This window comes from Pinus tabuliformis, chromosome J (genome assembly GCF_031772625.1).
Source record: "Pinus tabuliformis cultivar Carrire ecotype Pingquan chromosome J, CPIR1, whole genome shotgun sequence".
NCBI classification, from domain to species: domain Eukaryota; kingdom Viridiplantae; phylum Streptophyta; class Pinopsida; order Pinales; family Pinaceae; genus Pinus; species Pinus tabuliformis.
In genome coordinates, this window is record NC_142295.1 from 792,170,767 (window position 1) to 792,197,823 (window position 27,057).

Consider the following 27,057-nt stretch of genomic DNA (forward strand, 5'->3'; position numbering starts at 1 on the left):
TAGGATGAAATTTTCTCAAATTTTTTTGAAACTAACAACAAGATATGGTTGTTTTTGCTTCAGAGATGCAAGGAAAAAATAAGAAAACCCTACAATAAAAAGATTATATGCAACCCAAAACATAGAACAGTAAGAAATACAAGATGTGATAACCCAATAGAAGCTTTGAATTAATAATATTATTATTGAAACATTGGTGAAGGAAATCTACAAAATGGATCTGTAAATCCTCCTCTGTGGGATGGGTCCTTTGATGTCCTTTTGCTTCAGTGATCTGTTTCTCTCTCTCAATATGCAGAAAACCCAAAAACAAGATGGAACTCATATGGAAGCTCAAATATCAGAAGACGATATTGGTGATGATGATAGTGATCATGGTAAAAAATGAATGGAAAACCCTCTTATTTAGAACAAAGTATTGGGTTAAACTAGGAAAGGGAAAATAATAAAATATTATTGACCAAATCAATTTCTGACTGTTAGGAATACTTTATCATATTTTTTTGAGAGGGGAAAGATATTTGAAATGGTGAAATATTTTTATTTAGAAAATGGTTGAAGTAATTAATAAATAAAATGATTTATTAATCACTTTGTGAGGATTAAGAAAGGTGTGAATTCGAAATAATTATTAAATAGTGATTTAACAATTATTACAAAAATAGAATTGAGGAATAATAAATAAATAGTGATTTATATAATTATTTCGAGGTGATTTAGTCAAATGTAACAAGGAATAATTATTAAATAATTATTCCTAGAGAAAATTAAATAAATAATGATTTATTCAATTATTCTCATGGGGTTTTCTAATTTTAATCAGAAATGATTTAATAAAAATGGTTTATTAAATCATTTCTTATGGTGAAAGTGATTTTACTATGGTGAAATTAATCCTACATGGTGTATTTCGATCCACCTAGTTAGAAATGGTTAGGTGATCATTTTTTAGGTGATAACAACTGATCTATTTTGTATTCCTTGCATGTGGCCTGCAGTCAATAGCCCTATGGCCAAAATCATTGCATAAAAAACAATAACCATAAAATGGATTATTATACCTAATGGATGGATATATTATTTGCATGCATGCTTTAGGTTGCTTCTCCTTTGGCTGCTTCTTTTGTCAAGAGGGAATGATCTCTCCATTACTGCATATTGTTTCTATATGTCCATGAATTCCATAGTTATAACACTTCTCAATTCTATTATTTTTCCTTTGGCCTTCTTCACTTATTATTTTTCTTATTACATGGCTCTTGATTCTTATTTTTCTCATTGCTACTCGTTGCTCAAACAATCTCTTATTTTCTTATAGATGTTTGAGCACTAGTTTTGAACCTCTCTATTTCTTCTCTTGCATATTTTGCTTCAGCTTTCAAATTTTGGCACTCATCCTCCAACTCCTTATACTACTTCCTCATTCCATTTTAAATTTTTCTTCCTTCTTCCAGCTGAGTTTTTATATCTGAAATTTATTCTTTGAATGCACATTCCTTTTCATCAAACATTTACAGCAACATTCGTTAATCTCTATTTTTAGCCATGAGCCTTTGAATCTCTACTTCTAGTGCCATTATCTTTGATTGCTCTTCATATTTTTTTTGATCTCAACTTGTTATTCCTCTAAATTGATGCTTGACCCATCACTGATATCACTAGGGCCTTCATCTTCATCTTGTGAGGAGACTTGATTTAAGACTGCAATATGTGTTGAATACTTTGCATTTTTTTCCATCTTTGAAATCTGCAATTTTCATCCTAGATACAAATTTTCAACTTGTCCAACATCTCTTTTGCAGTATCACAATGCTTCACATGCAGCTTATTAGATCTTTAAATCCAATGCATAATCATCTCTTTAGCATTATCATTAAATTCATCTCTAACTCCATATTCTACTGATAGAAAAATATTTTCATGAAGAGATAGAAAATATGAATCCAACTTCGCCCTCCAAGTTGAAAATTTACCTTTATGAAGTACTGGAAGTCCTTGCTAATCCATTACAGAAAATTTGCAAAAATTCTACCAAAAACTCCAAGATCTACCCTCCAATGATCAAGTTGCAACTGAGAGCCCCTACTCTGATACAAATTGTTGGAAACTAGATCACTATTGAGAGGGGGCGTGAATCAGTAGTGAGGGCACTTATAAACTTTTCACTAACTTATTATTCTCTTTAACTATGCATAAATTGAATCACATAATAAAATATTAGTGCATCAAACACAAGTAAAACTATGCAAGCATTCAACACAAAAGACACAAATATTTCTTTTAGAAAACCCTTCTCTACGTCAAAAACCACCCTTGTTGTTGATGCGCTGCTCAATATATTTTATTAATCTATTGAATGAATTTACATGGATCAGCTTACACCCATAAGCTGGAAGAATTGGCTTTCATTATAGTATGTTGGCATCTATCAGTTAAGAATTTTGCTTCCCTCGTGGATCTACGGAAATATATAGACTAGTGGAAACAACCACGACCAACGATATTTTCCCAATTCCCATTGGACTGTCCAACACCAATTGGATGGAGAAATATATTCCTTCTACTGAATCTGCCAAACAATTTTCTACTATTGAAGCCTCCATGCCTTCACTTCCTCCGTGTGAACAGCGTTTCAGAATATTTCACACTGGGTTCTCAATTCGCTCAACATGAGAAACCCAACAACAATCTCTTCAAGACACGCAAATGAATACTCTGAAAATAAACAACACCAACGTTGCATAAAATAATCTACAAAATTCATCATCAAATCCCTCTCCACAATAATCAATATTCTCATAAAAAAATACTACACGCAACCAACAAATACCAGTTGCTACCAATCTCCAATAGAACTAAAACCAATCATTTGTTCACCTCCTCACTCTCTATATAATATGTTGGTGAAACATGCTTTGTTTATCTATTGTAACACTTGCAAACTGCTTCAAAAAAATTTCATCACACAACTCACATAGGTTGCACACTCTTCTCCACTCTCACACTCACTCCACATACCAAAAGAATCAACCGTACTATCATTGAGCTTCCTTCAATAAATGGATGAACTAAGGTGCTCAACTCAATAATTACAAAGAATTATTGGGCTTCACAACTATGTTCATATGCTATATTGGATCCAGATTTAGCTCATTGACTCTATCAAACTACTATCTCCACATGCCTTTTGATATTTTCAACATTGATTAGTTTCGGGAGGCCCCACGAACTTTTCCGACCATATGTCGAAAAGTTTTGAACAAATGCATTGCCACAATACATAAATTATCTGAATAGCACAAGGAATGCGGAGAAAAACTCGTGAAATATTTCGGTCGCATGTATAGGCTTGCAAAAACTCGACTAGAGATTTTGATTGCTCGCATGGGCCTATCTCCAAGAAAATAAAGCTTTCCAATCACTCGAATGACCCATCATCCGTGTGACTGGGGCATAGGATAAGGAAAAATCAATCCAATTCATCCCATTTCAATGTCAGCCTTCTTGGACACCTTAATTATCTCTTGACCACACCTCCAAGCCTCTGTAACAAGTATGCCACTGATGACATAGGCCAAGGAATCATACAACAAGTAAGTGACAAGCAGTTCCTAGTCTGCCAACCTCATCACCAAGACCAACACCTCCAACTCCTAAAGCAACAATGGTAACTTGTCTAAACACCTCCAGCACCTGTAGCAGCATCTCCAACTCTTGCAACAACAACATCATGTCATACAACTACCTCTAACATTGATAGAGGAACCTCTGAAACATGCAGCCAAAAATAAACACATGTATCAACATGAATATTACCTCAAACACATGTAGAAGCATATGCAACACCCATATCAACAATCCAACCTCCTACAACAGTAGCATCTTCAATTAACATAACATATCTAGAATCCATCTCCTCCACTAAGACATGCCACACCCAAGTTGACGTCAATGCAAACCAATAAGACCACCAAGCTAAACATCCATCACACATGCATATGAAAAGAAGCACCATGATCATGACTCTGTTGACATCAATGCCAACACTCAACATTAGTGCATTGGTCAACAATTGTTTCAATTGTCCAAAATTTGTTACGCATTAAGTTGTCCACTCGAATTTCTTTCCTTTCTTCTACAAGGACGTGATAGGGTTGCCTATCTTGGAAAATGTTCTAATGAACCTCCTATAGTAGCCTGCCAACCACATGAATGACCTAATATCATTCACATTTTTCAATTTTTTCCACTCTATTATGCCCTTGATATTTTCTATATCAACATATACCCCCTCCTTAGAGATGATGTGCCCCAAATAATGTATTTGTGACTCAAAGAATTCACATTTACTAAGATTTGAATAAAGCTTGTGCTCCTGTGGAAACTTTAGCACTGCATCTATAAGTGTCGTTTATGTTCTTCTTTAGTTCTTGAATACACCAATATATAATCAACGAAGACAATCACAAATTTTTCAAAGTAAGGATGCAACACACTATTCATTAAAAACATGAAAGTGGCAGGGGCATTAGTAAGCCCAAAGGTTACCATCGCAAACTTGTAATTCCCATATCTAGTCCAGAATGTAATATTGATATCTTATTCATTGATGGGCACTTGATGATACCTTGACCTCAAATCGATCTTGGGGAAAATTGTTTCTCCTCTAAACTGGTCAAATGAATCATCAATTTGTGGAATTAAATACCTATTCTTTATGGTCCCTTTATTTAGTTTCCTGTAATCAATGCAAAGTCTGAGAGTACCATCTTTTTTCTTTACTAACACGATTGGTTCTCCCTATGGAGACACACTTGACCTTATATAGACCTTAACTCAACCATTTTAGGAGTACTCATCTTGTATGGTGCCTTGGATGTTGGTGTTACTTGGGGCATCAACTCAATAGAAAAATCTACCTCTCTGTGAGGAGGTAATTTAGGAACATTTGTTGAAAACACATATTCATACTACTACAAAGTTTGATATGTTTGCAATGTCTCACTCTCCTCTTACCCAACATTGTTAATGCCCTTTTAATTGCTAAAGATCCACATAGTGAATAAATGGCATCCTTTTCAAAAATTGTGTTTAACTTGCATGGTTGTGATCAGCCTCCCTGAAGTATGCTTCTACTTACCCTGCAATATTCTTCTTTCACCATGCTTATCCAAGCACTTGATTTCCTTCTCAAAGCAATCAACTTTGGTGTTGTTCTTGTAAATCCAATCCATGATTAACAACATGGCATACACACTCAATGGAAGTAAATTTAAATGTGTTGTTGTTGGCATATGTTGAAGCTCAAATGCACACGATTTCACCCACTGGCTTACTTTTCTCCTCTTCCTTATTTCTAATTGAACCAACCATGGTTCTACATGTGCCTCATTTCCCATCTGAAATTTTTCCATGAGCTCAGGACTTATGTAGTTGTAATTATGTTGGCATTATGGCACAGGTTTGGAGCTATGGCACAAGTGTTGTCCTTGATGGCAACTCTCTTTGGTGACAGATCTCAGTACAGGCTTTCAGAATGAAGAAAAAGACATATACGCAAGTTCATCTAGACTAAACCTCATATACACGCGGGTTAGACATTACAAAGGCGCGTGTGTGTATACACCCACTTTCATCAAGGAAAAGCGCGTATATGTTGGAGAACTTAATTTTGGTCCATGGTAGTTAGTCCTTGGTATTTGAACATATGGTTTTGGACCATGGTATCTCGTCAGAAGTGTTGATCCCAAGTATTGGGTCCATGGTATTGTTTTATTATGGTTTTGGACCGTGGTATTGTGAAAGGCCTAAGACTATAAAAGAGGAAGGAGATCATTTGGCAAAGGATCATCTGAATTAATTGAATATCTAATAAGTTCTAGATCTGAAATTGGTGATTGAGGTTATGGTGCAGATCTGGATCTGAATGAAGGAGGAACCTTAGCGCAAAGAGAAGGATAAGTTCTATTGATGGGTCATAATCTTTAGCCTTGAATGGTAGTATCTTTGTATGATTTTGATCTGTTATATGTGGCGCATGCTTGATCTATAAATCTGATAATCTGGGTCTAAATATTTGAAAGAGTGAATTATCCTTTATAGATTTGTACGCAGGTTCAGTAAAGCGAAGGTGCATATACATGCTGGTTCAGTGAATAAAAACAGCGTATACGCAGGTTTCTCCAAACACAGAAGCGTATGCACGCAGGTTTCAGGTTATTGAAGTAGCGTATATCTTTTGAGTTGTGATCTAGCTGCTTCTGTTTATTGCTGCAGTGTTCTGGGTTCAGAATTTGGTGTGTGGTTACTGTTACTGTGTTTTGGGTACAGCTTTCAGATAAGTATCTACTTGATTCAGTTCTAATTGGTGAAAAGGAGATTGTTTGATGCAGAAATTCTTGATGATTGATTGATGTTCATGGATCCAGTCTGAAAATTTATGAAACATGGTCCCTGGAAGAAAGAGAAGGTTGTAGCCTTCTGTAGGCCAGCACCTACGTACTAGTATCTTGGCTAGTGCAAGAGCTAAGGGGGTTGTAGCTCCCTTCCAGGAGAAGCTGGAGAATGAGAGAGGGTTGTAGCTCTTTGCAAGATGCAGCCTGCATACTGGTAAAGGACTGCACCAGTACATTGTAAAAAGAAGTTTCTAATTAAAAGAAGATAGAGACGAACTGCAGCAGGTGGTTCTCACCCACATTGGGTTTCCACCTTATATCTTGTGTTCTTGTGTGTGTGATTGTCCTCAGATCTATTTTACTATTTCTGGTTACTGTTTATTTGATCCTAATACACATATTAGTGATCAACATCAGTAAGATAAATTAAATTATAAGTTTGCATTGCATACGCGGGTTTCCTTCTCTGTAGTTGCGTATATACGTGGTTTTATCTAACTGAAGTAGGGTATATGATATGGGTTTGAAAAAGAAAATAAGTGACTTGATAATACTGATTCACCCCCCCTCTCAGTATTATTTCCAACAATTGGTATCAGAGCAGGTCCTTCTGAAGAAGCTTGATCACTTGAAGGAAGATCCATCATCATGAGCAACTACGAGAGAGAAGCACCAATCAAGCCACCAATTTTTTATGGGACCAACTTCGTCTATTGGAAGGTAAGAGTTACAGCCTATCTTCAATCTCTTGGTACTGAATTCTAGGATATCATAGATACAGGGAACACTTTTCCTTCAACAACTCCTATAGATCCGGCTGGTAAGAAGCAATATGAAACAAATGCAAAGGCTATCAATACTCTATTTGGATGTCTATCTCAATTAGAATTCGTCAAGGTTATGCAGTATAAATCCACAAAATAAATATGGGACAAGATTGTTCTGAGCTATGAAGGAGATGACCAGGTAAAGCGAGCAAAACTTCTAACCCTCAGAATTCAGTATGAAAATCTCAGAATGCACAATGATGAAAGTGTGGCTAACTATTTCCTTCGTGTAGATGAGATTGTTAATTGTATGAAAAACTTGGGTGAAGAAATAAAAGAGGTTGTTGTGGTTGAAAAAGTTCTAAGATCTTTGTCCCCTAGGTTTGAATCTAAAGTTTCTGCAATAGAAGAAAAAGAGAATCTACGAAACCTTACCATGTCACAGCTGCACGGAATTCTGACTGCTTATGAAATGAGGAAAGGAGGGCCATCAGACAGAAGAGAAGCTGCTTTCAAGGCTTTAGGCAAAGGAGATTACTATGAGTCAGGACACGTGTCAAAAGAAGAGGAGGAATCAAATTTTGTCAAGAACCTTCAACGGGGTGTTGGAAGATTCAGAGGTAAGTTACCTTTCAAATGCTTTGCTTGTGGAAGAGTCGGTCACTATGCTGCCAAATGTCCTCATAAGGATAAGATTGACAAGGGGAAGGAACCTGTTAGATGGAACAAGAAATAGAATGTAAATAAGAAAAGCTATTACACTCATGAAGATAGTGATGGACTTTCAAATAGTGACGAAGATGAACAAGGTAACAAATTTAAACTTTTAATGGCTTTTGAAGATGATGATTTTGTGGATGCTATAGATGAAGAAAGTCTTTATGAAGAGATTTCTAGACTCAAAATTGGTTTAGAAGAGAAGAATGTGATCATAGATACTCTACAATTCCAACTTGCTAAAAAGGAAAAACATCATGAAATGTTAGAATGTGAAATTGTGGGACTGAGAAAAGATATTGAGAAAACAAAAGCTCTTAATCTTAGATTTGTTAAAGGATCTGACACGTTAGATGAGATTATCAAAGTGCAGCGCTCTCCACTAATCAAGACAAGTCTGGGATATAATGAAGAAACAACTCAAGCGTAGAAACCATCTACCTCCAAGAGTTATCTTCATGCTGCAAGGAGAAGTGAACAAAGACCCAATGGAAATCACCAGGTAAATCAAGGGCAATCTACTTTAAGGACAAACAGAAGCTACAACCAGCCACAGGTAAAACCTTCTCAATTTTCCTCAAGAATGGATGTCAATAGGAACTACAATCATTTGGCTGGTAGATTTGATAATCACAGGAGTTTCTTCAATGGCCAATGTTTTTCATGTCATAACTTTGGTCACAAAGCAGCTCAATGTGTTGCCTATAAGACAATCATGACTAGAGAAGCTCATAAACAGAGGAGTATGACTGGGATCATGAAAAGGACCTACAACAACTTCTCTGCTCTTGAAAATGAAATAGAATTTTCTATTTGTAACAATTTCGGTCATGAAGATTCTGAATGCAGCAGCAGGTTTCGGCAGACAACTCAGAAGGAGCAAGCCTTAAGTGCCAAATCATGGAGAATCAAAGAACCACAACCAGAAAGATGTGGTATAGCCTTATATGCGGAAGGGCAAGAAAATCAATGGTACATCGATAGTGGATGTTCGAAACATATGACAGGTGATAAAGAAAAACTTTAGTCATATGGTACCTTAGAGAAGGAGAAGAAGGTTTCGTTTGGAAATGACACCCCTGCTCTCATAAAAGGTAAAGGTTCTGTTCAGTTGAAAGAAAGGGTCAAAGCTGGAAATGTCATGTATGTTGATGGCTCAAAGCATAATCTATTAAGTGTCAGCCAGATGTGTGATCAAGGAACTGAGGTAATATTTCTATCAAATGGATGTAGTGTTCGTGATCTTGATACAGGAAAAATAGTGATCAAAGGCGTAAGGACTCCAAATAATTTATACATATTCAAAGAAGGACAGCATCAATGCTATCTGAGCAAGAATGATGAACACTGGCTATGGCACAGAAGATTGGGGCATCTTAGTTTCTCACAGATAAGAAAAGCATGCAAATACCAGGCAGTTCGTGGTCTTCCAGACATTAGAATCCCAGACAATACAATATGAAAATTATGTCAGTTTAGTAAGCAGACCAGAACTAACTTCCCTGAGAAGGAAGGATCAACCAGCAGGCCACTTGAACTTGTCCATACTGATGTATGTGGACCAACTAGGAAAAGGTCACCTCGAGGAGAAGAATACTTTATATTATTCATTGATGACTATTCCAGGATGTGTTGGATAGGACTTATGAAGCACAAAGACGAAGCCTTTGAAAAATTCAAATCATTCAAAGCCTTGGTGGAGAACGAATCAGATCTCAGAATCAAATGCCTCAGGTTGGATCGAGGAGGAGAATTTACCTCGAATGAATTTTTCAATTTTTGTGAAGAACATGGAATAAGAAGGGAATTCTCTACATCTAGGACTCCTCGGCAAAATGGAGTAGTGGAAAGGATGAACAGAAGGGTTCAACAAATGGCTCGTGCAATGCTTGATGAGTCTGGAACTCCCGCAACTTTCTGGGGTGAAGCCGCATTTGCTGCAATTGTTATTCTCAACAAGAAAAATGTCCGGGTGAACAGCACTCAAACTCCTCATGAGCTCTGGTATGGTGAGACTCCTTCGATAAAACATTTCAAAAATTTTGGAAGCAAATGCTATATTAAAAATAATGATGAAAATCTTGGCAAGTTTGAACCTAGAGTAGATGAAGGCATTCTCCTTGGTTATTCTCCCCACAGCAAAGCATATAAGTGTTACAACAAAAGACTTGGAAGAATTGTTGATAGCATTGATGTAGTGGTTGATGAAGAAGGAAACATTTCTAGGCAAGTGAATTCTGAAGATCTCGAAGATGATGAGGACTATCCTTCAACATCAAATTAGAGCTATGATGAAGAAGAAGCTCAAGAGGCACCAGAAGAACAGATAAGGATAGAAGATAAGACTCCATCCAGGTATGTTCAGAAGAATCATCCAGAATCTCAAATTTTGGGGCAAAAGGAGGCAAGTATACAAACAAGAAGAACAATTGCAGAAGCCTCAAGCTATTTGGCTTTGCTCTCCTCCACTGAACCACAAAATGTAAAAGAGGCATGCAAAGATGAATGCTGGGTCAAGGCAATGGATGAAGAACTTGAGCAGATCGAAAAGAATAACACTTGGGAGTTGGTTCCTAGACCAAAAGATAAGAATGTCATAGGGACAAAATGGATCTTTAAAAACAAGTTGAATGAAAATGGGGAAGTGATTAGAAACAAGGCCAGACTTGTCTGTAAAGGGTATGCTCAACAAGAAGTAATAGACTTTGAAGAAACTTTTTCTCCCGTTGCTAGACTTGAGGCCATCTGAATGTTCCTTGCTCTCTCTAGCTTTCAGAAGTTCAAAGTATTTCAAATGGACGTGAAATCAGCCTTTCTGAATGGATACTTAGAAGAAGAAGTGTACATTGAGCAACCAGATGATTTCATTCCTGGGAATGATCCAAATCTTGTATGCAGACTAAAAAAGGCTCTCTATGGTCTTAAATAGGCTCCAAGGGCTTGGTACTACCATTTGGACAAATATCTTCATCAACAAGGTTTTTCAAAAGGATCAGTAGATAGAAATCTTTATATAAAAATTGAAAATGACAAATTGCTAATACTTGTTGTGTATGTAGATGATATTATCTTTGGCAGCAATGAAGAAGCTATGAGTCAAATCTTTGCCTTGGTGATGCAGAAATAATTCGAAATGTCTTTTCTTGGAGAACTGACATATTTTCTTGGATTGCAAATCCAACAAAATGAAGGCGGTATCTTTTTGTCTCAAACCAAGTATCTCAAGCAGATCTTGAAGAAATATGGCATGGAAGATGCAAAACCAGTATGTACCCCTATGGTTATAGGATGCAGCCTCAGTACAAATTATGAATCGGTAGCACTGCATCAACCAACCTATAGATCCATGATTGGAAGTCTGCTTTATTTGACAGGTACCCGACCAGACATCATGCATGTAGTGGGAATAGTTGGAAGATTTCAGGCAAATCCAAAGGAAACTCATCTTCAAGTAGTGAAGAGAATTTTCAAGTATCTTCAAGGAACTCAAAACTATGGCTTATGGTATCCTAGAGATACAGATCTCACTCTTCATGCTTATACAGATGCAGATTGGGCTGGAAGCGTGGATGACAGAAAGAGCACAAGTGATGGTGCATTCTTTATGGGTTCCAAATTAGTATCTTGGTTCAGCAAGAAACAGAGTTCGATTGCTTTATCTACAGCTGAAGCGGAATATGTGCCTGTTGCATCTTTCTGCACTCAACTCCTTTAGATGATGCAAACCTTGCAGGATTTTCAAATCACTTGTACTCCACCTATCTCCATCTTATGTGATAATACAAGTGCAATCAGCATTTCAAAGAACCCAGTCATGCATTCAAAGACCAAGCACATACCTATCAAATATCATTTTCTCCGAGAACAAGTGCTGGAACAAAAGGTCAAGCTGGAGTATGTTCCCTCTAAGGAACAAGTTGCTGATATACTCACCAAACCACTGCCCAGGGAAACTTTTAAATACCTCATACAGAAGCTGGGAGTAGTTGATGCATCATCTTGGTATCAAAACTTGTCTGTTTCAGAGAAAAATGGGTGTACGCGAGTTTCCTAAGGAGGATCCGCGTACATACGCCGGTTTGTGCAGAGATAGTCGCATATATGGAGGCTTGATGGATATCAGTAGGGACAGGCTCTGGTTGAAGATAGTCTGATATGGGTCTGATAGAGACCATCTGGCATAGGTTCAGGGGGAGCGGATAAACTTCTAATGATGCATTGTTGGCATTATCTTAGAAGCTTTTGGTTCTAGTTCACAGCTGTTGTTGGTTTCAGGTGGAACAAAGGCAGAGGGAGAACAGAAGGAAATCATGGTTGTTGATCTGAATGGTGATTGACAGATGCTGCTGATATCAGTTATTGGTGACTCTCATAAGTCTTGCTCTAGATATTTCATCTCTATGTCATGTATCTCTTTTATGGTGTCAAGGTCATGTAATAGCCTACTTTGGTTTCCCCATTATGCCTAGGATGAAGATGTAATGTACTTGGTTGTCATATGTAAATTTCTGATATATCCCCACTTGGTTGGGTGATGGATGTATGTATTAAGTCTTTTGATGATAAGAAGGTCTTTTATGATGTATAAGTCATTGTTCTTCTTGAAGAACATCTTTTTGCAGAGCTTGCCTACAGTCAGGGGGAGCATGGTCAGCACAGCAGGGCAGAGATTTCAGCATGTACTCAGGGGGAGCACAACCCTTTGCCCTTGATGACAAAGGGAGAGAATGACTTTGAGGATCTTGGGGTTGCCATCAAGTCCAAAGGGGGAGATTGTTGGCATTATGGCACAGGTTTGGAGCTATGGCACAAGTGTTGTCCTTGATGGCAACTCTCTTTGGTGACAGATCTCAGTACAAGCTTTCAGAATGAAGGAAAAGACATATATGCAGGTTCATCTAGACTAAACCACGTATACACATGGGTTAGACGTTACAAAGGCGCGTGTGCGTATACACGCACTTTCACGCAAGGAAAAACGCGTATATGTTGGAGAACTTACTTTTGGTCCATGGTAGTTAGTCCTTGGTATTTGAACATATGGTTTTGGACCATGGTATCTCGTCAGAAGTGTTGATCCAAAGTATTGGGTCCATGGTATTGTTTTATTATGGTTTTGGACCGTGGTATTGTGAAAGGCCTAAGACTATAAAAGAGGAAGGAGATCATTTGGCAAAGGATCATCTAAATTAATTGAATATCTAATAAGTGCTAGATCTGAAATTGGTGATTGAGGTTATGGTGCAGATCTGGATCTGAATGAAGGAGGAACCTTAGCGCAAAGAGAAGGATAAGTTCTATTGATGGGTCATAATCTTTAGCCTTGAATGGTAGTATCTTTGTATGATTTTGATCTGTTATATGTGGCGCATGCTTGATCTATAAATCTGATAATCTGGGTCTGAATATTTGAAAGAGTGAATTATCCTTTATAGATCTGTACGCAGGTTCAGTAAAGCGAAGGCGCATATACACGTTGGTTCAGTGAATAAAAACAATGTATACGTAGGTTTCTCCAAACACAGAAACGTATGCACGCAGGTTTCAGGTTATTGAAGTAGTGTATATCTTTTGAGTTGTGATCTAGCTGCTTCTGTTTATTGCTGCAGTGTTCTGGGTTCAGAATTTGGTGTATGGTTACTGTTACTGTGTTTTGGGTACAGCTGTCAGAGAAGTATCTACTTGATTCGGTTCTAATTGGTGAAAAGGAGATTGTTGATGCAGAAATTCTTGATGATTGATTGATGTTCATGGATCCAATCTGAAAATTTATGAAATGTGGTCCCTGGAAGAAAGAGAAGGTTGTAGCCTTCTATAGGCTAGCACCTACGTACTAGTATCTTGGCTAGTGCAAGAGCTAAGGGGGTTGTAGCTCCCTTCCAGGAGAAGCTGGAGAACGAGAGAGGGTTGTAGCTCTCTGCAGGTTACAGCCTGCGTACTGGTAAAGCACTACACCAGTACATTGTAAAAAGAAGTTTCTAATTAAAAGAAGATAGAGACGAATTGCAGCAAGTGGTTTTCACCCACATTGGGTTTCCACCTTATATGTTGTGTTCTTGTGTGTGTGATTGTCTTCAGATCTATTTTACTGTTTCTGGTTACTATTTATTTGATCCTAATACACAGATTAATGATCAACATCAGTAAGATAAATTAAATTATAAGTTTTCATTGCATACGCGGGTTCCTTCTCTATAGTTGTGTATATACGTGGTTTTATCTAACTGAAGTAGCGTATATGATCTGGGTTTGAAAAAGAAAATAAGTGACTTGATAATACTGATTCACACCCCTCTCAGTATTATTTCCAACAAATTAGACCTGAGGTCAATTAAAACAAAAATGATTTGATTTCATAGCTTACCTGTAGGTTTTAAACCTGTACAGAAATTACCTGCATACGAATTCTAAAACACATAAAATAAACAATGCGATAGCATAACACATAAAACACATATACATAGAGATTTTCCCCTGGATCCCAAAATCGGGACTGCTAGCTTGATTTTTCATTATGTTCCTTTCAATGTTATAATACATATTTATACATGCCGAAGCATCCAATACCATGGACCGAAAAACCATCGCGTCCAATACCATGGACCAAAAACCATCGCGTCCAAAAAACATGTGCGAAAATCATGCACAAAACCATAAGTAGGTCCGCCCAACCTAACATAGGTTCCAAAACCAAAATTTTCCGAGGCGCTGCCCCGGACCCCATAAAGTGGGGTTACAAGTGCCCCTCAAACCCCCTGTTAACTACGTGGAAAGAATATAACACAACCCAACATTACCTTCTATTTCAATTATAAACACTTGGTGATTTGCATGTAGATTTTCCATCGATACATATATCATGGGCATGCTCTACACTACCGCTCCCATAATATGAGCTTCATGTGCATTTTAAATTTGTGTCCCTATGTTTTTATGATGTGGGAAATCCCTTTTATGATATTTCTCTCCGCATGTCCAGAAACGCAAGGTGGCCTCGGATTTGCATTGATCTCTTGTAGGCTAGTGCATATGGTATTTATCAGTTGAGTTAACTTTTAGCTATGGTCGACTTGCATTATCTATGCTCATGCTTTCCTTATTGTCTAATATTTTCTTGTATCATTTTTTTATCTTTCATGTTGCTCTTTGATTTCCATTCACCCTTGAACTTTGGCCTTCATTTTCATTGCTTATAACAATTCTTCAGCCTTTTCATGGAATAATCTAATTTATGAGGTTCCATCATTTCAATTTGATCCTTGAATGTTATAGGCAACCCAATGATGAACCTTTGGACCTTTTCATTCTCATATTTAATATATGGCACATATCACAAAAGTTTAAGAAAATCGGTGATGTATTCTTCGTCATAATTTTCCCCATTTTGAGCTTATAAAATTCTTTTGCCTTATTGCCATAGTATCTATATGATAAATATTTATTGCTAAAGAGTCTCTCGAATTCACTCCAAGTTAATTCCTCTTCAAGTATGCCTTTTACATTCTTCAAATCTTCCCATCATATGTCTTCTTTTCCTTTCAAACTGTAGGTGGCTACTTTTGCTTTCATGTTGTCAGAATAGTCATGGATCCTGAAGAATTTATTCATTCCAAGCAACTAAGCTTATACATCTTCATATTTTTTTAATTCTCCATCAAATGTGGGTGGTTTTTCCTTCTTAAATTCATCTAGAATATAGTCCGTTTCTCTCTTTCTCTAATGATGATGATGATGATAAGAATGATGGCGATGGTGTCTTCTAGTGGTGGAACTAGTAGGTCTGCTAAAATGATTCCCATGAGTACTAGTTCTTCTGTTTGGGGTGCTCAATGGTGTATTTCCTCTCATGGCGTCTTCACTTTCTCATATGTGCCTCTTCCTAGACCTACTACCATCCACCCCATTTGTTCTCTCTTATGATTTCAAAGGGCTCCTCTTGTCTCTATGATTAGCCCCCAACTCATGTTGCCTCTATATTTGTAATTCTCAGAGGATTTTCAATATGGCTACAATTACCTCGGCCTCCCTCTCCTGAGCCCTTACCAACATTTTGTTATCTACCTTGAAGCTCCTGATCTCATCCCTTAGGCTCCTCAATGTATCCATCTAGTCAAGAGATTTTTCTCCACTATTCTCCATTAAAGCTTCTTCATGTCCATGATATCAAAACTGTATTGAACCATCCTGCTACTCATTCCCTTTCTTCTCACTATCAGTTGTTTCTTGTGATGTGCTTTCATTCAGACACAACTGTTAGATATATTATCACATAAATAAACGACAAAATCATGACCATGAGCTTGCTTTTCTGGAGTTGCTATGGTAAGCTAGCTATAACAAATAATCTATGTTAGTGCACCAATATCAATTAATCATCAATTCATTAGCATCACTACATATGCATGTATAGTCAACAATAATATATCATTCAATACCAATTGTTAGCTCATCAATAATAATGAAGTTATATCAATCATCAGTATCATGCTACATGATTAAATCACAAGGTGAGCATATCAACCATACACGTAATCAATCAATCACAGACCAGCTTTTAACAACTAAACGTTTGTTTTATTAATTTCCTAAAAATCAATAGGAAACCACTTTTCAAGAACCATGTTGTTACTTCCTGTGATAGAGCCTAGCTAGTCCAAGTGTTGAACTTGGATGCTCTAATACCACCTGTAAACACAACACCTTACCCTTGGTGATGTCTTCACTATGTTAACGTAAATCCTCTGGTACAGTTAGAGAAATGGGGTAATTTATTTTTTTTTACTTATTTCCAAGTTTCCTAGAACTTAATTCGGAGGTTATCATCTTATTGGTCTTAATGATATTTTTCCATTGACATAATTTTTGCCAAAATTGGATTCATGGATTGCAAATTATGTCATTTTAGGTCTCTATTAAATGAATGTGTCTTTTCTCTCTTTTTGTCCTAGTGGTTCCCACATGGTATAGCATTATTCCTCAACTTGTGTGATTATTTCTCCCCATTATCTACAGTTTCATTGCTCCTATAAACCTATATATATTGGTGGATACACATACATACATACATACATACATACATACATACATACGTACATACATACGTACATATGTACATACATACATACATACATACGTACATACATATATATATACATATATGTATGTATCTATATCTATACACACACACACACACAGATGTGTGTGTGTGTGTGTCTATATATCCACCAATATATAGGTTTATAACCATATAATTATTCTATCAGCATATGTGAACCTTTGACCTTCAATGTCAATATAAACATATAAATGCATATGCATATCTAAGGCCCCTCCTCCATCTGATGGCCCACAACAAGCCACTCAACCAATGGCACATATGCCATAGTGCTACCCACCAACGATATTGTATACATTTATGCCTATGTAAATGGGCTTGCAGACATGCCATCTGATGGCCCACATTAAACAATATCAATTCACAGCTATAATACTATAGCTCTACCCCCTCCCCACTAATTTCACATGGGTTTTTGCACTATCCAAGTTCCATTCACAGTTCCAAGTGGGGGGGGGGGGTACATTTGACGATTCTCCGCCCGTCGGGCCATCCAATAGCTCATATCAAATAGTGCTATCCCCCTCCTTGTTGATGTCATAAGCGAGGGGGCTCATTCTATTAGCTAGCGACCCTTGATTTTGACAAGAAATCCCCACCATTCATTTGAGTCCTCGCCTCTGCATTTGGTTACACCTGCAGTTATATGCCCCATGGCCTAACCCTTGGGGCTCAAACCTTCTAACTCAAGGCATTCTCCATTGAATTGTTATGGTTAGAGTATTACCATATATTATTTTATGATATATCGTATACTTTATACAATGGAAAGGTCATGATCACCACTCGATTGTGAGACTTGGACAAATAGTTTCAAGGCCTAGTTATTTGGTTGAAGGCATAGCCTTAAGGGTTGAACTCCTGAATCAATGCAGTCACAGAGACGAGCCCCAAACCCAAATCTCAATGCTAAGATATATATATATATATATATATATATATATATATATATTATATTATATATATATTCACGTATTATGTGAAACATATACCCATATTTATGTTATTATTCCTATGCATGGCTAGACCACTCAACACAGCATACATGTTGCATAACATTACAGGGCCATGCCAAATATTGTGGTTAGCCCTTCACCACCATTATAACCAATTCGACTATCTATGAATTCATAATGAAATATTTTAGACATTAAACCCAAATTTTCAATATTAGCATCTACAGTGTTTACCCATGCATGTATATATGTGTATATTTACGGTCTATCTCTTAGATACATTCCTCGTGCATTATTATATACATTTCAGCGAGGTTTATATGCCTCAAATATATTATCCTTACAAATTAATTAATTAGTCTTGGGGTATAACAAACTCATATTTTCATGCATATAGAGTTCTTCTAAGCCCAACACTTCATTCATTCCTAGGAAACTTCTAAGCTCAGCACTCTTGTAAAGGATGATAGTTCATTTTAACAAATTCAAGGTTGAGTACTCTATCTATAACAGCTCCTCGGACCTTCTCTCAGTGCTCATTCACGCCAATATCACTATTGTATCTACCTTGTACACACAGTACTGGCATATATATATATATAGAGATGGACATGTATGTGCATAACTACCCTACATAAAGAAGATTAGTGTCGAACCAAGGCCATACATGATTAGCTAACAAAACATTTTCTTTTTAAATCACAAGAAAACTTGCATTTGTTACGCAACAATATAGAGTCAATATAATAGAATTGCATACATTTTATGGCTCAAGTTTACATATGAGGGAACTTATATTCATTTAAAATTGAATATTGGTAATTGAGTTAGGGATAGAAATTATCCACCCAACCATAGATGAGATGCAACCAGTCCTTACTTGCATCTATCACCTCCAGGCCAGTTTTAATATACTAAGGTGGTTTGTTCAAGGGATTAAACACCAATTGTTCTTTGAAACGGGACTCCATAGGTTATCCCACCTCCTCCCACCAACCAAATAGAAATCAAAAAATTTCATAGGGAATCTAGAGGCTTATTTCCTCCACCATTCAGTTGATCGATGGCTAATAAACCCCAGGGGATCTAGAGGCTTCATCTCCACCCTGAAAATGTGTAACATAGTGGTTCCACCCATTGAAGGGAATCCAGAACCCACCACCCAAAAAAAATTTGAGGTAAGAAAAGGGGACTTATGAAATTTCCCTTGCCAAGAATCCAAGGACTAATACTCCACCCCAGGATGTCAAGGGAATATAGAGAAGCTTATCTCCACCATCCAACCCCCAGGGCATCGTAACACTTACCCTCATCTAGAGGAAATTCTACTCATGCTCCTTTTTCTCAACCGAGATGTAGATATTCTTTGATTGTTATAGATGTTTAGAACCCCTCCACGTTGTTGTAAAATGTCTTCAAAAAAATTTATCTTGGCCTATTATGTGCATAGGTTATTTATGTTGTCTATTATGCTTTCCCTACTATGATTGTTTTTTTCTCCCTCCCTGAGGTGCCAAATATCCTCCTCATGGAAAATGATGTTTGTTCCCTTTCTTATATTTTTTTTCTCCCTGCATTCTCCCTTGTTGGTCTAAGTGTGATCGTGTGTGTGTGTTCTATCATTTGTCCATTGCATCCCTTTTATTTTCCATATTGACCTCTAATGTGCAATCGTTGACTTCTACGTTTTCTCTTGTGTTCCACGAAGCCCATACCATCATAAATTATTCATCCTTTTTCCTTGTCCATAGTTCGAAAGCCAGAATGGACCTTTTCCTTCTCTTGCAACTCTATCAATTCAAAAACACTAGGCCATTAAGACTCACCAACCAGCCTCCAATGGATCAAAACAATTCAAATTTTCCTGTAGTAAGGAAACTTACACCATCCCGAGCAAGTAACCATCCTCGAACTTTGGAATCTGTGTCCCTTTACTCAGCCCATTTTAATTTAAAAATCAAAATACACTAAATTTTTACATTGCATTCATAATTAAAAATAATCAGGGTTGTCACATAAACAATATCCATGTTCTTAACAAGTTGGAGTTATTTTTAAATCTACGCAAGGTTTTTCTTCTATTTCATTTTATATATTTCCTTTATATCACTTAATTTGCATTTGTCATAAAAGGTTATATCTAGATTAAGATGAATTATTAATTTAGACCATTATATGGAGATTAGCTTCTCGAACAACCTTATAGTTGTTGGAAATACTGAGAGGGGGTTGAATCACTATTTCACTTCAATTAGTTAATTTTAATGTCACATAGAATTAATTATCATTAGCATTAGATCAAATAATATAATAAAAAATACATCACATCACATGAACAGTACAAAAGAATTTTTATGTGGAAACCCTTCCATGAGAAAAACCAATGAACACTTTTATTATATGTCTTGAATATTACATGAACATGAAGCTCCAACTTCCAATATTCTCTAGCAACAACTGAAAGGAGGCTCCAACCCCATGATTTATCTTCCCCGACACCTTGATTTACCAGCTCCAACCCCCTAGTTTTTTCATCCCCAACTGAAAGGATGCACCAACACCCTGGTTTACTAGATCCAACTAGAAGGAATCTCCAACCCTCGAGTTTTATCATCTCCAACTAAAAGTATGCTCCAACACCCTGCAAGCTTAAATTTTCCCTAGCACCACCATGCCACCTTGAAGTGTTCTCAGGCTCCAACCTAAAGGAGACTTCAATCTCTGTGTTACACCACACTGCCACGCTAAAGGTAAAAGATAAAAGAATAATATAGGTCATACTAGGCACATTTCTCAGCCACTATTATCAATAACACTGTTATACTACCTATATTCTTATTATATCACTTCCATAACACTACATAAATATCATTTCTAACTCGTGCCCACATGCACAATCAAATGTGCCAAAATTTTCCATGTGCCCAGCCTTAAGTTGTATCAACTTCTCCCTTAGGAGACTCATAATCAAAGGACACCAAGGCAACTGCCTCTCTACAATGTAATCATTATCTCAACGTATTCCACTATCAAAACCCTAATTCCATCATCATATAAATTAAAACCCTAACATCTACTTCAACAATATCAATCATAATAGATAAGTCAACAATCATCCTTTCTTACAATGATGACATCTGCAATACAACAAGTATTAAGCCCCGGTACAAGTATGTGAATTAGAAACTTAGAGCAAGATCAACATCATATATCAATCCCAATATTATCTTTTGTTTCTATCAAACCCCAGCTCATATAAAATTTTGACATGCTTATAGTATCAAGCCCTCTCTATCATCAACAACACTTGGAAATCTTACTAACAACACAACAATCAGTGATATAAAGATCTTTTTGTAGCCTAAACCCTAGCTAAATGCTTTCAATGCATGCTCATTGTCAATCATTAGTATTATTCAACAAACGTATAGTTACACTCTTTCTACTCACAATAGGTATGTGTGGCATTATTTCAAAATTGTTGCAATAACCCTAATAGGATTACATGCAATACAAGGATATAGAACCAAATAATGCATCAAAAATATATATAACAATATACCAACAACTCAAAGGCATTCAACCCTACAAAAATATTTTCATCAATACTCAATCATCAAGTGTATAATTTTGAGCACCGAAACCGAAACTGAAATGGGGCCTCCATAACGAATCACATTATAGGCGTGACTACAAAGGGAACAGCGCCTTCTATGTTGACAATTCAAAATTTGTGTTGACATATTAACTTATGTTGACAAATTATGAATAGTGTTGACAAATAAAAAACTTTTGGCCTAGAGCAATATCTTGAATGGTTGTTTCAACTTCTTCCACAGTGAAAATCAATATGACATATTATATATAAATACTGCAACCTCTATATCATTTCCAGATTCAACAATAAGCTTGATGTGTAGCTTATTGTAGTCATCGTTGACATTTTGGATTCTTCTTGAAAGAAAATACCACTGTAGTCTCGATCGATTTTGAGAGAGAACATTTCTCAATATATTAATGACATCAGGGGACCAATGTAACATGATCGCATAAACACAATGTTTTGCAACCCTTCCAAACTAGTTTATTGACACATTTGTGCATCGGGCTCATGCATTGTACAATTGTTACCTTGATTTAATCTTTATACATTTGGATCTCAACGAAACACACTATAATAATCATCACGTTAAATTAAACACATGAGAATAGGACATGCCAGAATAGAATTGATATTTCCAGATGCAATCACCATCATTCTACATAAGAAAAAAGACAAATATGCATAACATATTTCATTCAAATTTGTTTTTGATGATGTTTTAGAGCCCTCGGATCAGGGCCAAAAGAGACTTATACCACCTTTCAAACCACCTTAGACAATGGTATCAACATGTGTCTCTCTCCAGCGAATAACCGTTCAAAGAGAAGTCAAAAAAATATTCAACAAGGGGCCTCAGATAGGCCAATAAATTTGACTCAAAAGGTGCCTTCAAACTTCAAAGAAAACTTCCTTAGATTAGGTCTCTTTCCTATAAAAAATTCATCTCAAAATAACAAAAAATAAAGCTTCAACGCACCCTTGAGCAGACTCAGCCTTCTTCTAATTACATGTTCTTCCCAAGCCTCAGAAGAGAGCAAAGATGTTTTTTCTTAATTAGTGAGTGAATTGCTTTCCCTTGGAAGGAATGAGCCTTTGTATTTATACAACTCAGAGGGGCTTAAGAGAGGGGTTGAATATCCCAATAAGCCATGGATCCAACTTAGCAATTTTGAAATTCAAAATTTGAATCTTCAAATTTATAGCTTATTGAGCTAACCAGAACATCAATTTGAATTAAAAATAATTAACTTAATCCTTCTTAGCAAGCCTATTTTGGACTTGAAAATTCCTTATTTGGATGGCTCATCAAGACCAATAACTAATTATTCATTTTTTCTTAAATATTAATCCAAATCCTAACCAATAATAAAGCTACCTTATACTATCCATCTGGTATAAATGCCCCCTCCTACATTTACCTACTTTTACAAGCTCTCCAAGGTAGACATGAGTTGAGTGCTACTATGACATGGCCCGAACTCCAAGTTCTAGTGATGGAAGTGGGGCCTACAAAATGACAACTTGTTGGCATCCCTTAGGGACTACAGATCACTCAAGAGCCTTACAACCACCCCAAGTGATAAATCCCTGAGCTATAACTATTTTTCACTAACTTAACACCCCAACTGCACCCTTGACACTTTTTGCATGTGGTTATGAGGATCTAATTGCACTCATAATCTAGATTGCATGCAGTTATGACCCAAGTTCCTCAGTTCATTACATGCGATCGCAATATCTATGCCACTTTTTTAGGCTAGTCTTTAGACCACTGCCCAAAATTTCCTGTAACTTTCCATAATCATGACAATAAGGATAATAATTCTAAAAAAACAAAACTCGAGACAGAACTTGACAAATACATGTCTAATGCAAGATAGACATATCATCAAATAAATAGTAAATATATAAGCTACAAGTCATCAAAGCATATATGATCATAAACTTTTGAATCTCATTTGAAAATCACCAAGAAGGCTCAATTCCCTCTTAAGCTAGCTACAACAACACTTGTTAGCCCATGCATTCATCAAGTAGCCAATAACTTATAAAATCATGAACAAGGGCCATAACTAAAGCATATCATAAAACCATGCACATAACCTGCACATAACTAGAATAGAAACTATGGAAAATTAGTCATAAGATCACCATAATAACTAGTAAAAGTGCTCATAGGTCACAATAGGAAAATAACTCATATTAACATATGAAAATACCAAGTCAAGTTCTTCCACATACCACCCAACCATAGATTGGGCTGGAAAAAATCTATTTTTCAGCCAATCACCCCCACGTCATATTCCAAGCATGAATGTGGGATCATAAGGGTTAAACAAGAATAAAACAAACTAGGGCTTCCAGAGGCCAAACCACCTTGACCCTCAAGCACAGTGATCTCACCTATATAGTCAAGAAATCATAAAATCAACCATAATGGTCTCTACCAAAATTGTGATCTCACCTATATAGTCAAGAAATCACAAAATCAACCATAATGGTCTCTACCAAAATTGTCTAGGGGTCTAGGAACTATTAAATCAACCCACAACCTCTAGGGAACTAGAGTTATTTCAGGGCTCTAGAGTGGTTGTCCCAACACACAGAATCCAGAGACTAGTAACTCAACCCACAGCCTCCAAGGAGCCTAAGTTGTTTCAACATTCAGTAGAATTTTTTCCAACCCACATCCATAGAAAACCTAAGAACCAATCTAAAAAACCAAATGGGGAACCACTAGCCCATGGCTATCAAAAAATGGCAAGGTAAGGTTGAAACCACTGTCAATCCAGGAAAATCTTCATGCCAATGACAACACATAACCAAGGAGCCACATGCATATACCATGCTTCGAAAAACTAGCAAGGCAATCACACATTCAATTGGTTACCTACAAAGTAAGCATGTTTCAATTGTTTATCTTATTGTCTCCTTTCACTTCATTGATTTCCTTTGCTTGTTCTTTTCTTTCTTGCTTGTCTTCTCCCAATCCATGTGAATGCTAGAATGCTCCAAGAATGCTCTAAGTGTGCAAGAGTATGAGAGAATGGGAGTATGGAAGGAGAGAACCAAAACTGAACTAACAAAATTGTGAGTTGTTTCTCTGATGCCTTTTTATCATTGATCTCCCTTTTGCTTCATTTTCCTTCATTTTTCCTCTAATTTCCCTTGCATGCAAATTTGTGTCTCTTCACCTTTCTTTTCTCCTATTTTCATTTGTTTTCGTAATTAAATTCCATTTATTGCCTATTTTCCTTCGCCAATTCCTTTACCAATTTCCATAGCCATTAATTAAACACAAGTGATGTCCATTATAATGTTTTCCGATCATTCAACTTGGAATATGTGTCCCATGACTTCGGTCTTATTTTATTTACATGGAGAGTCAACCAGGGGTTGTTACATATGGGCATCATGGCCACACTTTCAGGTCTTCATCTTTGATGAGGCATATCTCCTCAACCGTGAGGGTTTTTCTGGCATGATACCTATCAATAGAAACAACATGAAGAGGGAAACAAGATGGTGTTGATCTTACTAGCAAACTCATGATTCTTCCCATTCATTTTCTTCATAAAAATAGGGGCTTCATTTGGTTGTTTGAGTTGACATCAATGACTGTTGAGATTGCAACAAGATGATGGAGCTTAGTGAAAAGAGTCGCCTTCACTAAGTGGGCCCGCAGGCTATTTTTGGCGCAAGTCTATTTTTAGACTATGTCTATTTTTAGACATATGGATCATGTCTATGGATTGCAGGTTGTTGTTTATGGATGATTGATCAAGTTGGGAAAAAATAGATGGAATTCTATTTTTGATGAAAGTGTGAGTGATCACAGTGTGAGTGATCAAAGTCTATTTTTAGACTGGCTGTCAAAAATAGAAAAGTCAAATATTATTATCTCACAATAATATTTGGACTATAAACTTAATCTTATTCTCTTGGAGCACTTCAGTTTGAGCTACAGAGGTGGCACATGCAGCTGTCAGAAGGAAATACGCTTTTCTTATGAGTCAGTTGAGTTGTTTCATGCATGACTTCAGTTAGGACTCAATCAGTTGAGTTTGGTGGAGTTGATTGTGGAGTTGATGGAGTTGTGTTCAGTTTAGCTTTGTTAAACTGGTTGTATTTAGTCTAACTGGAAAATAGACTAGAGATGAGTTGGGTGAATTAGTTATTAATTAATTCACAAGTTATTAAATCATAATACAACTAATGAATACATCAGTTAACTCAGTTGCATGTCAGTGCATGTTCAGTTCAACGGGGACAGGTGGTAGAGAATCAGATTGCTATCAGTTGTAACTATAGTTGTGCACCAGATCTTGCACAATCAAGGGATTGAGTATGCCAATGAGTTTGCTCACGTATTTGCCCACATTATAGCTTGTGCTCACGTCCAACAAAGAGTGAGTGACTATTTTTCAAGTGAAAAACGAGTTTGGTGAGCCATTCTCATCAGTTCTTGAGCAGGTATTGAGCAGTGGAGGCAGGCAAGCAGTGGAAGAGATTTGGAGATCAGATCTGAGCTGTATTGTGTGTAACAGAGGTGGAGATACTTGTGAGAAGTATTATGCTGTGTAATGTTACATGACTCAATCATTAATATACTGATAGTTGGGGTTTTTAGCGAGATGCTTTCCCCGGGATACATATTGTGTCAATGTGTGAATGCTCTTGATGTTTTATTGTTATTGATGTTGCTATATTGATGATCAACGTAGAGGAGCTTATGTATTGTGTATGTTTTCCGCAATAGTACATGATCAGGATAATCTCCATTGAATATGTGTTAAATTATTCAAAATTTCTACATGGTATCAGAGCTAGATAATTGTAGAAAAAGTTTCTACATGGTATCGGAGCTGCTTGATTTGTAGAAGAGATTTTTACAGGATATCAACCGAGGATTGATCATCAGATCTACTATTTAGGAAAGTGTTTACATTCTATTTCTTTAGGCAGAGTCTGTAATCGGGCCAGGTAGCCTCTAGATTCATCCTTCCTTTGGAAGGTGAGATATCTGGTGAATGCCCATACAGTCAATCTCTGTACGAGAAATATTGTGTTCTCACGAATTCTAGATCGGAAGCGGTTGAGTTGGAGCTGGTGGAAATTCGAATTTGCAGCAGTGTTGTTGAAAATGTCTTTCAACGGATTGCAAATGTTATTCCAAAGCAAGAGCGACCTGGCACTCAAGGATAAACTCAGAAACAATAAAGGTGAGAATGGATCTTCATCAAAGGTATCTGATGAAGAGAATTGCGCTTTGGCTGCCAAAGCAAAGAAGGGGAAGAACAAGAAAGCTTCTCATTCCGGTGCGAAAGGCAAGAAGCAGGATATGTCCAAGGTGAAGTGTTTTCACTGTCACCAGCACAGACACTATGCCACTAATTGTCCGCAGAAGAAGAAGAACAAGCAGGCTGCTGGATCTTCAGCAGGAGAGGCTCTAGCCTCACAGTTTGATCTTGATTTTTCATTGATCACATGCTTGGTTTCAATT